At 48.6% G+C, this 11,967-nt stretch overlaps 1 long non-coding RNA gene across 2 annotated transcripts; it reads right to left on the bottom strand.

Annotated features, from left to right (window-relative positions):
* Positions 1 to 5,661: 5,661 nt before the first annotated feature.
* Positions 5,662 to 11,752, bottom strand: LOC123788396 (uncharacterized). 2 transcript variants are annotated; one of them, XR_015727875.1, is made up of 3 exons: positions 11,383 to 11,739; positions 9,436 to 9,592; positions 5,662 to 7,520 (listed from the first exon to the last, which is right to left on the bottom strand). It is a non-coding gene; the product is annotated as an uncharacterized LOC123788396 (long non-coding RNA). The 2 variants fall into 2 exon arrangements; XR_015727876.1 differs by lacking the exon at positions 5,662 to 7,520 and adding an exon at positions 7,527 to 9,271 and having other exon boundaries at positions 11,383 to 11,752.
* Positions 11,753 to 11,967: the final 215 nt, after the last annotated feature.

The following is an 11,967-nucleotide window of genomic DNA, read 5'->3' as shown; positions in this document are numbered from 1 at the left end:
AGGGAGACAGAAAGGAAAGGAGGGAAAGAGAGAAGGGCTGTCAGCCTCCGCAGCCCCCAGCCCCCACCCTTTGGAACTCTGAGACACACTAGCTCATTTTGCCATAGAAACGTCAACTGCAAAGCTGTCATTCCTTTGAGGTCACTCGGGGGAGAAAACCTATCAGAACCAGGCAGTAAGAGGAAGCCTTCCCCGGGAATGCAGAGACCTCTGTTCTGTGGTTCCCTGATTCACCTTCCAGACACGTCAGTGACGTTGTCTTTCCTCAAGGTGCTCATCACTCACAGGCATGACTACCCTGGACTCTGCCGTGCTGAGATGACTCAGTCTACACTCCAGCCAGACTTCCTGCCATCTCCTGCTGGCCATGCCAGCTGGGCTCCCAGGCCTGACACTACGCATGGTCAGGCTGAGGTCACCGCCCCTCCCCAACTGACCTTCACCACCACTGTCTCGGTCACAGGGCGCTGTCCTTTCTCTCCCTCACCAAGGATGGCTCATTTGTCACCTCTTTCTGGAAGGAGGAAATGGTAGGCTAGAGGGGAACCAGAAGGAGAAGGAAGGGAACCAAAGATGAACGCTGCCTGCTCCGACAGCCCTGCCCCTCTTCCAGTTCTAGAAGCTGGAAGATGTCCTTGCCAGTGACCCTGACACGGGCCCCCACTGGGCGAGGCAGACCCGCCCCTCCATGGTATAGTCTGAGCTTCACAGTGACTCTCACTTGCCCCAGAGGATTCTGGCGAAACGGGGAGAGGGTGTGAGAAAGGCCAGGATGAGGCCCCCTGTGAGGCAGCAGTGGAACGCCCGCTTGCTCATGGCTGCGGCCGCACCGGCAGAGGCTGGAACCCAGACGTGTCTGCCCACTAACCACGGGCCTGCAGAGAAGTCAGCTGGAGCCGCTCCGTGGGGGCGGCATGCGACCACAGGCCACAGGTCCGAGAGGGCGCTCAGACCCTCACCTCCCCGGGTGGTGTTCTCGTATCCCAAGCCTCGCTGATGTGAAAAGCCTTTAGAAGCCCACAGCTGGCTCTTCCCAGAAAGCTGCCTGAGGCAACCCAGCAGTGAAGGGCCCTGTGGCCCCGCCAGGGCAGGTGGCCCTGGGCCAGGTGCAATGCAGTGCCGCTCACCTCTCCCCCCCACACACCACCCCCACTCCCCACAGGCCTTCCCCGATTGGTCCTAGAGGCATCAGCAGCTGGCAAGCTTACTGTGCTTACCATTGTCCCCAGACCATCTCATGGGACTGCTGTCCATGGATAACGTTTGGGGGAACGCTGATCTGTGCCAGCCCCCGCAGTTTACAAATGGAGAAACTGAGGTCTGGGTCATACTGGTGGGAAAAGGCTGAGCTGGACCTGACAGTAGAGCTTTTGGTTGCAAGTCTCCCTGCGAACTCCCTGTCGCATGACCTCCAGAGGTCCCTCCATGACCTCCAGGGCCAGCTCCCAGCCTTGTTCAGAGGTGGACGGTAGGTGCCTGCCCCAGAGAGGGTGTTTGAGATGGGAGTTCTAGAGGGAAGAAAAAGGCAAAAAGGAGGCTTTGCGGTAGAAGGGAGGTTGGTTTAGACTCCTGTCCTTCTGAAACCTCAAGCAGAACTAATCAAGGACATGCCTGACCTAGAACTCCAAACAGACGAGACAAGCAACTCACAGCTGGAGCTGTTCATAATGAAGTGACAGAGTGCAATGAAACAAAGCACATATTTACAAGTAAAAAAAATATATAATTTTCTTACATTTTCTTTCCTTGTTGTTTTTTAAAGATTTTATTTATTTATGTGTCAGAGAGAGAGCACACAAGCAGGGGGAGCGGCAGGCAGAGGGAGAAGCAGGCTCCCCAGTGAGCAAGGTGGGGCTCGATCCCAGGACCCCAGGATCATGACCTGAGCCAAACGCAGCTGCTTAACTGACTGAGCCATCCAGGCATCCCTCCTTGTGATTTTTTAATAAAAAACTGTTTTTCTTGTCCTTGCTCTATATTTTGGAACTGCTTTTTTTACTCTTTGGTGGGTAAGAGAAATTAATGATGTTAAGTTTCATTATTACAAAGAAATTTGGGAATGAGGCTTGATCCTGGATCCTCAGTGTGGTATTTTCAGAGAAATTTTTTTTTCTAAATTGCAAGCTCTGTCCAGGAGGCGCTCCCCCTCCTGCAAAGACAAGGCCCCCACAAGGAGGCAGCTGCCCCACACCCAGGGGATGCCTCACAGTTGTGTTTTATATGCACCTCTCTCCTTGCCTTCCCTCTGCCGGGCTTCTTACTGCTGTTAATACCCTGCTATTGCTGGCCCGCAAGGCGTGGAACGTGAGGACAACACAGCATGGCCGGACAGACGGCCGAAGGACATGGCGAGCAATCTCAAAGAGGGGTCATGGGCACCCTGAGAGTAACGGGGAGCATGGAATTGTCTGAGGAAGGGGGCAATAAGAAATATAGACGAGAAGAGAAGGCAGTTAGCACTTCTCGAGCAACCTCTAAGTGCCAGGCAGTTTTTTGGTGCTGTATAATTTACCAAGTGCTTTCCTTCAATCAATCTCTCCTCTCTCTCTCTCTCTCATTTTTTATAGCCCTATCATTTCTGAATATTAGCTTATATATGTACCTATTGATTTGCTTATTAACTGTCTCCCCCAGTAGAATACAAGTCCCATGATGACAGATCCTGGATTTCTTATTTGTTCATTGTCATTTTCCTAGCATCTAGAACGGAGCTTGGCATACAGTTCATAATTTCATAAATGTTTGTTCAATGAATCCATGAATAAAATTATCAGGGTAGCAACCATTTCTGACAGGGATTATTATCCCCATTTTTTACGGATCAGTATGCTGAGGTCATGGAGGCTAATAGCTTTGTCCAAGGTCCGACACCGGCGGTGTGGGTACCCCAGACTGGGCCCCGTGCTAGCGGCCTGGCCAGCCCAGATGGGGCTGGGAGAAGTTCCGCAGTGTTAGGTGAGCACACGATGCTGGAACGTGAAGATCTGGGGGAGGCTGTGAGCCCCAATCTTCTTGTCTGTAAAATGAAGCCTTCAAGGGACGCCTGGGTGGCTCAGTCAGTTAAGCATCCAACTCTTGGTTTCGGCTCAGGTCATGACCTCAGGGTCATGAGATCAAGCCCCACGTCGGGCTCTGTGCTCAGCGAGGAATCTGCTTGAGATTCTTTCCCTCCCTCTACCCCTCCCCCAGCTCACTCTCTAAATAAATAAATAAATAAAATCTTAAAAAAAAAAAAAGAACTCTTCAAGTAGATGATGGCTCAAATCTCTTCTGGTTCTGCGGCGCTAAAACAGTGTCCTTCACAACAGCTGGACCTTATCTGGAGGGCATGGGCACCAAATTCTATCTTCCCCCATTGTCTGCATGAAGTGGCAGGAATATTCTGGTCCAAAGTCCAGCTCATCAGGATCTTTGTCACATGGGGCACTGTGGGCTTGGATAGGCTAAATCAGGGGCTGAGATTCATAAGAGCTAAGCAATGGAAACAACCTAAATATCCTCTGACAGATGAGTGGATAAAGAAAATGCGGCATATACGTACAATGGAATATTATTTGGCCTTAAAAGAAAAAAAAGAAGGAAATCCTGCCATTTGCAGCAACATGTATGGATGTAATGGTTACTTTTATGTGTCCACTTGACTGGGTTAAGGGATGCCCAGATGGTTGGTAAAACATTATTTCTGGATGTGCCTGTGAGAGGGTTTCCAGAAGAGATTAGCATTTGATTCAGTAGACTGGGTAAAGAGGTCAACCCTCACCCATGTGGGCAGGCATCATTCAATCCATCGAGGGCCCAGTTGGAACAAAAAGGTGAAGGAAAGGCCAATATGCTCTCTCTTCTTGAGCCGAGACATCCATCTTCTCCTGCCCTCAGACATGGGAGCTCCTGGTTCTCCGAGCTTACACCAGTGCTCCCCTGGTTCTCAGCCCTTTAGACTTGAACTGAATTACACCACCAGCTTTCCCAGTTTCTGCCTTGCAAATGGCAGATGTGGGACTTCTCAGCCTCCCTAACAGTGTGAGTCAGTTCCTATAATAAGTGTCCTCTTATCTCTCTCTCTCTCTCTCTCTCTCTCTCTCTCTATATATATATATATATATATATGTATATCACGTTGGTATATCTATAGATATAGATATACCATGTTGGTTCTGTTTCTCTGAAGAACCCTAACACAATGAACTTTGAGGTTATTATAACTGAAATAAGTCAAACACAAGAAGACAAATACTGCATGATCTCACTTCTATATAGAATCTAAAATAGTCAAACTCATAGAAGCAGAAAATCAAATGATGGTTGCCAAGGATGGGGGGGGGCAGAGGTAATGAGGAAGAGATGGTCAAAGGGTACAAAGTGTCAGGTATGCAAGATAAGTAAATTTTGGAGATGTACTGTATAGCATAGCACCTCCAGCTAACAATACTGTACTGCTTAAAACTTTTAAGAGGCAGATCTAATGTTAAGTGTTCTGACCACACACATAAGAGTAACAACAACAACAACAACAATAGTAGCAATAATAAAGAGGCAAGAGGAAACTTTGGAAGGTGATGGACATGTCTATGGCCTTGGTAAACTTACCCCCAGACTCACTGAGGTGTATATGTTAAATACATTAAATTACATGTCAATCACACCTCACTGAAGTGTTTCAAAGAAAATCAGGGACTGAGGGGTGGGACCACAGTGGGCAAGGGTGAGTGTCAAGGCAAGAGCACCTAGGGGGCATAGCAGGAACGAAGGGGCTGCAAACAGGAGGGAAGAGTCGTGGCCAGAGGGGCTCTGGGTGGCCAAGAGTGGCCTCCTGTCCTCTCTCAGGTTCTCTCCAAGTCCCTGCAGGGAGCTCTCCCACACGGTGCAATGCCTTCTTACTTATGTACCTTCTGGGAGGTGAGCCAGGGGTGAGCAGGGATACGTGAGGCTGGCGCCCTGCAAACACTGTCAGGACCCGCCCAGCAAGTGTCAAGAGCGGCTTTTTCACACTGTGGGTCGCCATTCCCTAGGTGTTCATCAAATCAACTGGAAGAATTTTCAAGCATTTTTCAAAAGGAAATAAGAGAACAAAATAGCCTAGAATAGAAAACAGCAAAGTGTTTTGCACATAATGAATGTAAGTTATGTCATTAAATTTTTGTATCAGGTGTGTGTGTGTGTGTCTAATTATACTACACTGGGTTACGATATAAAATGCTTTTTTTTTATTATTATTATTATAGATTGCGGTCAACAAGTTTGAAGAAACCAAACCACTGGTCTAGAGATCTTTCTTCGTTTATTATCTTTGCTTTTCAGAAATGTGGGAAAGTCCCAGCTGAACGTAAGCACATTTTATTCTATTAGTCAAGTGAGCATGCACCGAGCAGCTGTTACTGTCGGAGACTCAGAAGGGGCGCCTGCCCCTAAGGAGGTTATCCTGGGGCTGGACCAAGAACCAATGCAGAAGGCAATACGACAGAAGGGCTGCCACGTAGGGGGGCAAGAGTGGGGCGAGATGAGAAGCTGGATGTTTTAATGTGGCCACTGTGATGCCACCTTCTTGACACTTTTTAAAATCATCCATTTGCTAAACAGAATCTTATCACGCCTACTCCATTCCTGATTCTCCCCCCAGCCAAGGAGGCTCGGGAATAGGATAGGAATGTCTGTGTACTTGACTTTTTTTTTTTTTCTAAGCCTAAAGTTTAATGGCTGGGTTTTAGACGGAGTCAAAATGTCCCCACACCAAGACAACTGTATGCAACAGCTGGTGTTGTTGCCGTTAAGATGCCGCAGGAAAATTCCACGGACCTTCCCTGTGGGCCCCCCTCGCACAGACTCGCATTTCTCCACTCTGCCAATTTGAGGTCAGTATGCCTTAAAAAGGGTGGCATTTGTGTCAGCCAGTCCTGGCCTCCTGGGCGAGAGCTAAGTAAACAGGAGTCCTGGGGAAGACCATTTCTTCCCGAGGGCCCACGGTGGATTTTTCCAGGGGAATGAAAGGTTGCCTTTGTACAGAGGAGAGGGGAAACAGAATCTGCTATTTCACGGCTGCCCATTCTCCATGACCTCATCGGTGTTGACTTTCTCGCCATTTCATCTCTCTTGGAGCCACAGAGAAGGCAGGGAGGAGCCTGACGAACAGTGCCACCTTCACTATAGAGAGCGGTCGGGGGAGGTGGAGAAGTCACGGACAGCTGCCCCTCCCGCCAGGTGACATGGGCTGCAGGAAGGAGGGGGGCAGCCGGGAGTCCCTGAAACAAAGCTGCCTTGCCTCGGACAAGGTGTGTACAGGTTTCAAATGCTTACCAGCCAGACATCGATTTTTTGGCTTGCATTATTTTCCTCAGGAGGAAGCAACATGGAAATGACAGCTGCCCTGTAATTTGGGCACTTCCTGGAAAACCGTAATTACCCATCACATTATAATTACCCGCCACTGCTCTCTTCCATTTGGAACCCTTGCTTCCGTGAGTTCTATTCTTAAATTCCTTCCCCGCCCCGAGAGACAAGACAAAGCATTTGAAATGGTTTCTTGGTGCATATTTGTCTCCTCCTCGGACCTTTATATACTCCATGCTACCCCTTGAACATCTATTTTAATTTTCATATAAATGAGCCTATTTTTCTAAGTGACTGAAAGGAAAAGAGCAAGCGGTTATTTTCCACGACCAGCAAAGAATAGAACTGAACGTCATCTCCTGAGTTTGTTTCTTCTTGAAAACGTCTCGAGAGAATCCTGCTTCTCCCGGCAGAACAGCCTGGCGCGGCAGTAAGGACACACTACCACCCAGCTGCTTGACCTTGCACGGGGCACCCATCTTTCCAGTGGTCGGCTTTCCGGTGGGAGAAACGAGGTTTAGACTAAACCAGCACTTCTCAAGGGCTGCAGTTCCAACACAAGCTTTTTTAGGTGTTTAGGTGACACAAGAGCAGAGAATCAAAGGACATCGAAGCAGGCACTGAAAGAGTGCTTTCCTTTGCAGCGACCTCTTGGTTCTTTAATCCTGTAGAAGAGAAGGTCTCCATTTGGGGCTGGTGGGCCTTTAACGCTTCTCTAATGACTTTGATCTTCCTTTACGACAAAGTGAGCAGGTCTTGGGGCCGAGCCATCTGCTGGCAATGGCAGCGGGGATTTAATCACTTCATTTTGATTTGATTTAGTTTTCCTGCTACCTTCTACTTATTTTAACTATATCTAATTTTCTATTTATGGTGCGTGTATAGCTTCCTTTTAGTTTTTATTATCTTGTTGAAAAAGGGCTTCCCATTTTAACATGGGTGGGGGAAGCAGGGCTTGAGGTAGGGAGGTGCTTTAAGTAAACCTGTCAGGATTAAGCTCTCCAAATATTAGAAAAGACCAATGAAAAATATACAAAGAGGTTTGTTTTTTTTTTAAAGATTTTATTTATTTATGTTAGAGAGAGAGACAGAGAGTGCGAGTGTGGGGAAGGGCAGAGGGAGAGAATCTCAAGCAGGCTCCCTGGTGAGCGCAGAGCCCATGTGGGGCTCAATCCCACAACCCATGAGGTCCGAACCTGAGATGAAAACAAGAGTCAGACGCTCAACCGACTGAGCCATTCAGGCACCCCAGAAAGAGTTTTTATATACCTCTTGTCTCCCTAAACACACAGCCTCCCCCACTATCAACATCTGGCATGACAGTTCCATATTCGCTACAAGAGATGTACTTAAATTGACACATCATTGTCGTCCTAAGTCCATAGTTCACATTGGGGCTCACATTCTGTGGGCTTGGACAAATATATAATAACATGTATCCACCATTACAGTATCAGACAGAGTGGTTTCACTGCCCCCAAAATTCTCTGTGGTCCCCCTACTCATCCCACCCTCTCAACTCCCAACCCCTAGAAACTACTGATCTTTTACTATTTCCTATAATTTGCCTTTTCCAGAACGTCATACAGTCGGAATCATACAGTGCGTAGCCTTTTCCGATGGACTTCTTTCACTTAGTAATACACTGTAAGGTTCCTCCATATATTCTCACGGCTTGATGATTCATTTCTCTTGGGCACTGAGTAATATTTATTGTCTTCGTGCCCTGCAGTTTATTTTATCCATTCATCTACTAAAGGACATTGCGGTTGCTTCCAAGTTTTGGTAGTTACAAATAAAACTGCTACAAACATCCATGTGCAGCTTTTACGTGGACATAAATTTTCGGCTTGTTTGGGTAAATACCGAGGAGTTCAATGAGGATTATCTGGTAATAGTATGTTTAGTTTGCAAGAAACTGCCAAACTGTCTTCCAAAGTGGAGACACATCTTGTATGCGCTGTACACATTGCATTTTGCGGTATTGATTTTAGGGTCACAAAGAAAGTCCAGCAAGTAGGTGCATTTGCAAATATGGAATCCTAGGATAATGGGAATAGACTATTTTCTTCCCTCTTTTGCCTTTTCTTATTTTCGCTGGTTTCCAATTTTCCCTCTGTGAATTTGAAAGTGCTCTCTCCTTTTCCATCCCACTCTTTCCTGGGTCACTTACGTTTGGGGAGCATCTTTTCTAAAATACTTTCAGCAGATGGGATTAGCCTTAAATATATTTCTTTTTCCTTAACGGGTGAATCACTTCCTCAGGCACAGTCCTACGGAGCCTATTTCCTTAGCTTCTAGCTTCTAGTACTAGGTGGGAAGTGTAATGCCAACCTGATTCTTCTCTCTTTTCAGATAAATTGACGTATTTGCCTGGACCTTTAACATTTTCCTCTTTATCCTTATGGCTCAGAAATAGGCAGGTACTTTCTTGTCTGTTCAGCCTGAAATTTGGAAAATCCTTTCAGTCTTGCAGACTCAAGTCTTCCTTCTGCTCGGGGCAATATTTTTCTATGACATTTATTATTTCTTTCATCTATTCCCTTTTCTCCTTCTGGAAGTCCTGTTATTCATTCATATGTTAGGTCATTAGATCTGCCCTCCAAGACCCATTTTTTCCCTGATTTCCATCTCTATAATTTTGTTCTGTACTTGAAGCTATTTGCTGACCTTGATTTTCCAAGCTGCTTATCTGAATCTCAGTGGTGATCATTTTCTCCTTCAACTCATCAATTGAACTGTTAGATGGGAAATCATTTTTGGCTCCACAGTCCCTTTTTACTGTATTTAAATATCTGTAGGGCTTGTTATTTTTTAAATTTGTGTTACCATCTGCCTCTTTCAGCAGTTCTAGTTCATTGGATGTGTGTTCTGTTTGTCCTTCCTCTCTCTGCCAGCTCACTGAGGCTCAGGTCCAAGTGCTGGAGCTCCCTAAGGGGTGGGCATTCTGTCGGTGGGAAAGGGAGAAAGGACACTATCCTCATCAAGGCAGCTTAGATGTGGGCATGCTGCCCATCTGCAGAAGCATCTAGAAAATGCTTCCCTGGTCTGAGTTCCATGGAGTCTCAGGAACAAGGGAACTTAACCCCTACTGGTTTAACAACTTCTTACCTGCTGAGATGAAGTACAGGGGACCAGGTGCTTCTGTCTGGCCCAGTGTGAGCCTTCCCCTGAGGGGCCACGGGTCGGGGGCCGAGTTCCTCAGGCTCCACCTCTTCTGTATGAACTGATGGCTTTGAACAACTATCACTCGTTTGTTCCATTACAACTGTTTAGTAAAGGAGAGAGAGAAAGAAAAATTAAATATGAAGTGGATGGAAAGGGGACCACCGTCATGTAACCATGTCTCCAGAATCACCTCTAAAATACCCCTTAAAAATAAAAAGTTTTAAAAGATTTATTTATTTATTTTAAAGGTGAGGCGGGGCAGAGAGAGAGGAAGAGAGAGAATCCTCAAGCAGACTCCTTGCTGAGCACGGAGGCCTACACCAGCTCCATCTCAAGACCCTGAAATCATGACCTGAGTTGAAACCAAGAGTCCGCAGCCCAACCAACTGCACCACCCAGGCATCCCTCCATCAAAAATAAATTTAAGGTAAAAAAGCAAGAGGATTTATAGAAACATATTAAGTAAATAATATTATAGGTGGCAAATGATATGACAAAAGTCACAAAGGTGGTGTGTGAATGAAAAAACCTGAGAAATACTGCACGGAAAAAATGTTTAATTTCCTTTCCAACTCTGGTGTATTACTCTGTAGAGCAGAATTACTGAATGTTCTGGGGCGCCTGGGTGGCACAGCGGTTAAGCGTCTGCCTTCGGCTCAGGGCGTGATCCTGGCGTTATGGGATCGAGCCCCACATCGGGCTCCTCTGCTGTGAGCCTGCTTCTTCCTCTCCCACTCCCCCTGCCTGTGTTCCCTCTCTCGCTGGCTGTCTCTCTCTCTGTCAAATACATAAATAAAATCTTAAAAAAAAAAAAAAAAGAATTACTGAATGTTCTTCCAACAGGATTACGTACTGCTTCAAAGGAAAGAAAGGGAGCGATCCCAACCAAGACTGAACTAGTGAAATGACTTCTCCATGGTCAGGCGAGCCATATGTACATATGCACACATACCACACACACATATACACATACATGTACAGATATGTTTTTATATGTACACCACGTATGCACGATACCTACGTGTCATGGGTATGGCATATACATAGATCTCAGAATGGAGGCAGATAAGTAAAGAAAGCAAGGGGCAAGGATTGTGATGTTTTATATATAATCCAGTTGAATGATAGCAGCAAGGCCACAGAACGTTGGCCCTGTTAGAGAAAGGCAGGCCTGGAGTTGTGGCCACCCTAAGGGACTTCCTCTCACAGGGCACCCTCTCCATTTCCCGCGGGGAAGAATTTCTTTCCAACTCAGAGCCTCGTGTGTTTCCTTTGCTGTATGGTGTTCACTGTTACTCCTCCATGCTGTGTGGGGAAGTGGGGACGAGAAGGTCACTGTGGCACCTCTTAGAAGCCCTGAGGGCACACACCGCCCCCCAAAGCCACACATGCACACACGTGCCTGAAACAGTCAAACATCCACAGCCCCAGGTCCCACGGCTGCCTTTAGCTCCTCAACAACAAAAGGGGCCTGGCACATGGCCTGCGGGGACCTGCCTCCGTTTGAATAGACTCGCCCCATTTGTTCACTTCCCTAAGGACCCAACACTCTACTAAGCTCCCTGAAGTGCCTCCCTGACTTCGGGAAAACTTCAGGCCTGAGGGGATGGACAGAAAGGGCCGCTGTCCTGCCGCCTGCCTTGCCCGGTTCCGGTCAGTTTGCTTAAGGGGCATGAAGCACGGGGAGGGGACAGAGCCCGTAACAGCAGTTGCGGAGGCCTGCGGCCTTGCGGGGCGAACTGGGAGCTCTTGGGAAGATACTCGGCGGCCCGCGCACCCACTTGGCACCAACAAGCGGCAGAGCCAGGGCCAGGCTGCAGCCCTCCCAACTCGGATCCAGGACTCTCTATGTCGCTGCCCTGGCTGAGACCCCCCAGCCCCTTGACTTACGATATGGAGCTTGTCACTCCAAAGCCCCTTCTTTCTGAAGTCGGCCTCTGTGCCAGCAAAGAAAGCCCCTGAGCCCTCGGCGCGGGGCTCACCACACCTGTGACCTTTTCAAGGACTCCCTGGCCCCGAGCCCCGCGTGAGCGGAAGCACGTGAGTGTGCGTGCGTGTGTGCGTGCCCGAGCGCACGCGGGCTCTGGCTCGGCACACTGGCCCAGCCCGGGGGCTCCGGCGCACCGGGATGGGCGAGCCAGGCCCGCGACCGCACAATGGTCCGCTGGCCCGGCTGGCGCGTGGCCCAGCCCCGCGGGGGGCGGGGGGCGGCTGGAGAAATCGGTCATTGTTCGCGGGGCCGGCGGCAGCCGCTGCAGCCGGCGGGTTGCAATGCATTCAGCCAACAGACGGCGTCTCGCGCTGCGGCGGCGCGTCTGCCCCGCGCACCTGCCCGCGCCCCTCCCCTCCCGCCCGCCATCTGTCGTCTGAGCGCCATTGTAAGCAGCCGTGCCCGGCGTCCTGGAAGACACCCAAGGGGACCCGGGGCTTAGGCCGGGCGAGAGGCAAACAAGGAGAGTTTATTCCCAGTCCCGT

This window comes from Ursus americanus, chromosome 20 (assembly GCF_024610735.1).
Source record: "Ursus americanus isolate L20-20 chromosome 20, mUrsAme1.1.p, whole genome shotgun sequence".
NCBI classification, from domain to species: Eukaryota; Metazoa; Chordata; class Mammalia; order Carnivora; family Ursidae; genus Ursus; species Ursus americanus.
The sequence above is the reverse complement of the archived record's forward strand: the minus strand, read 5'-3'. Positions and strand labels throughout refer to the sequence as shown.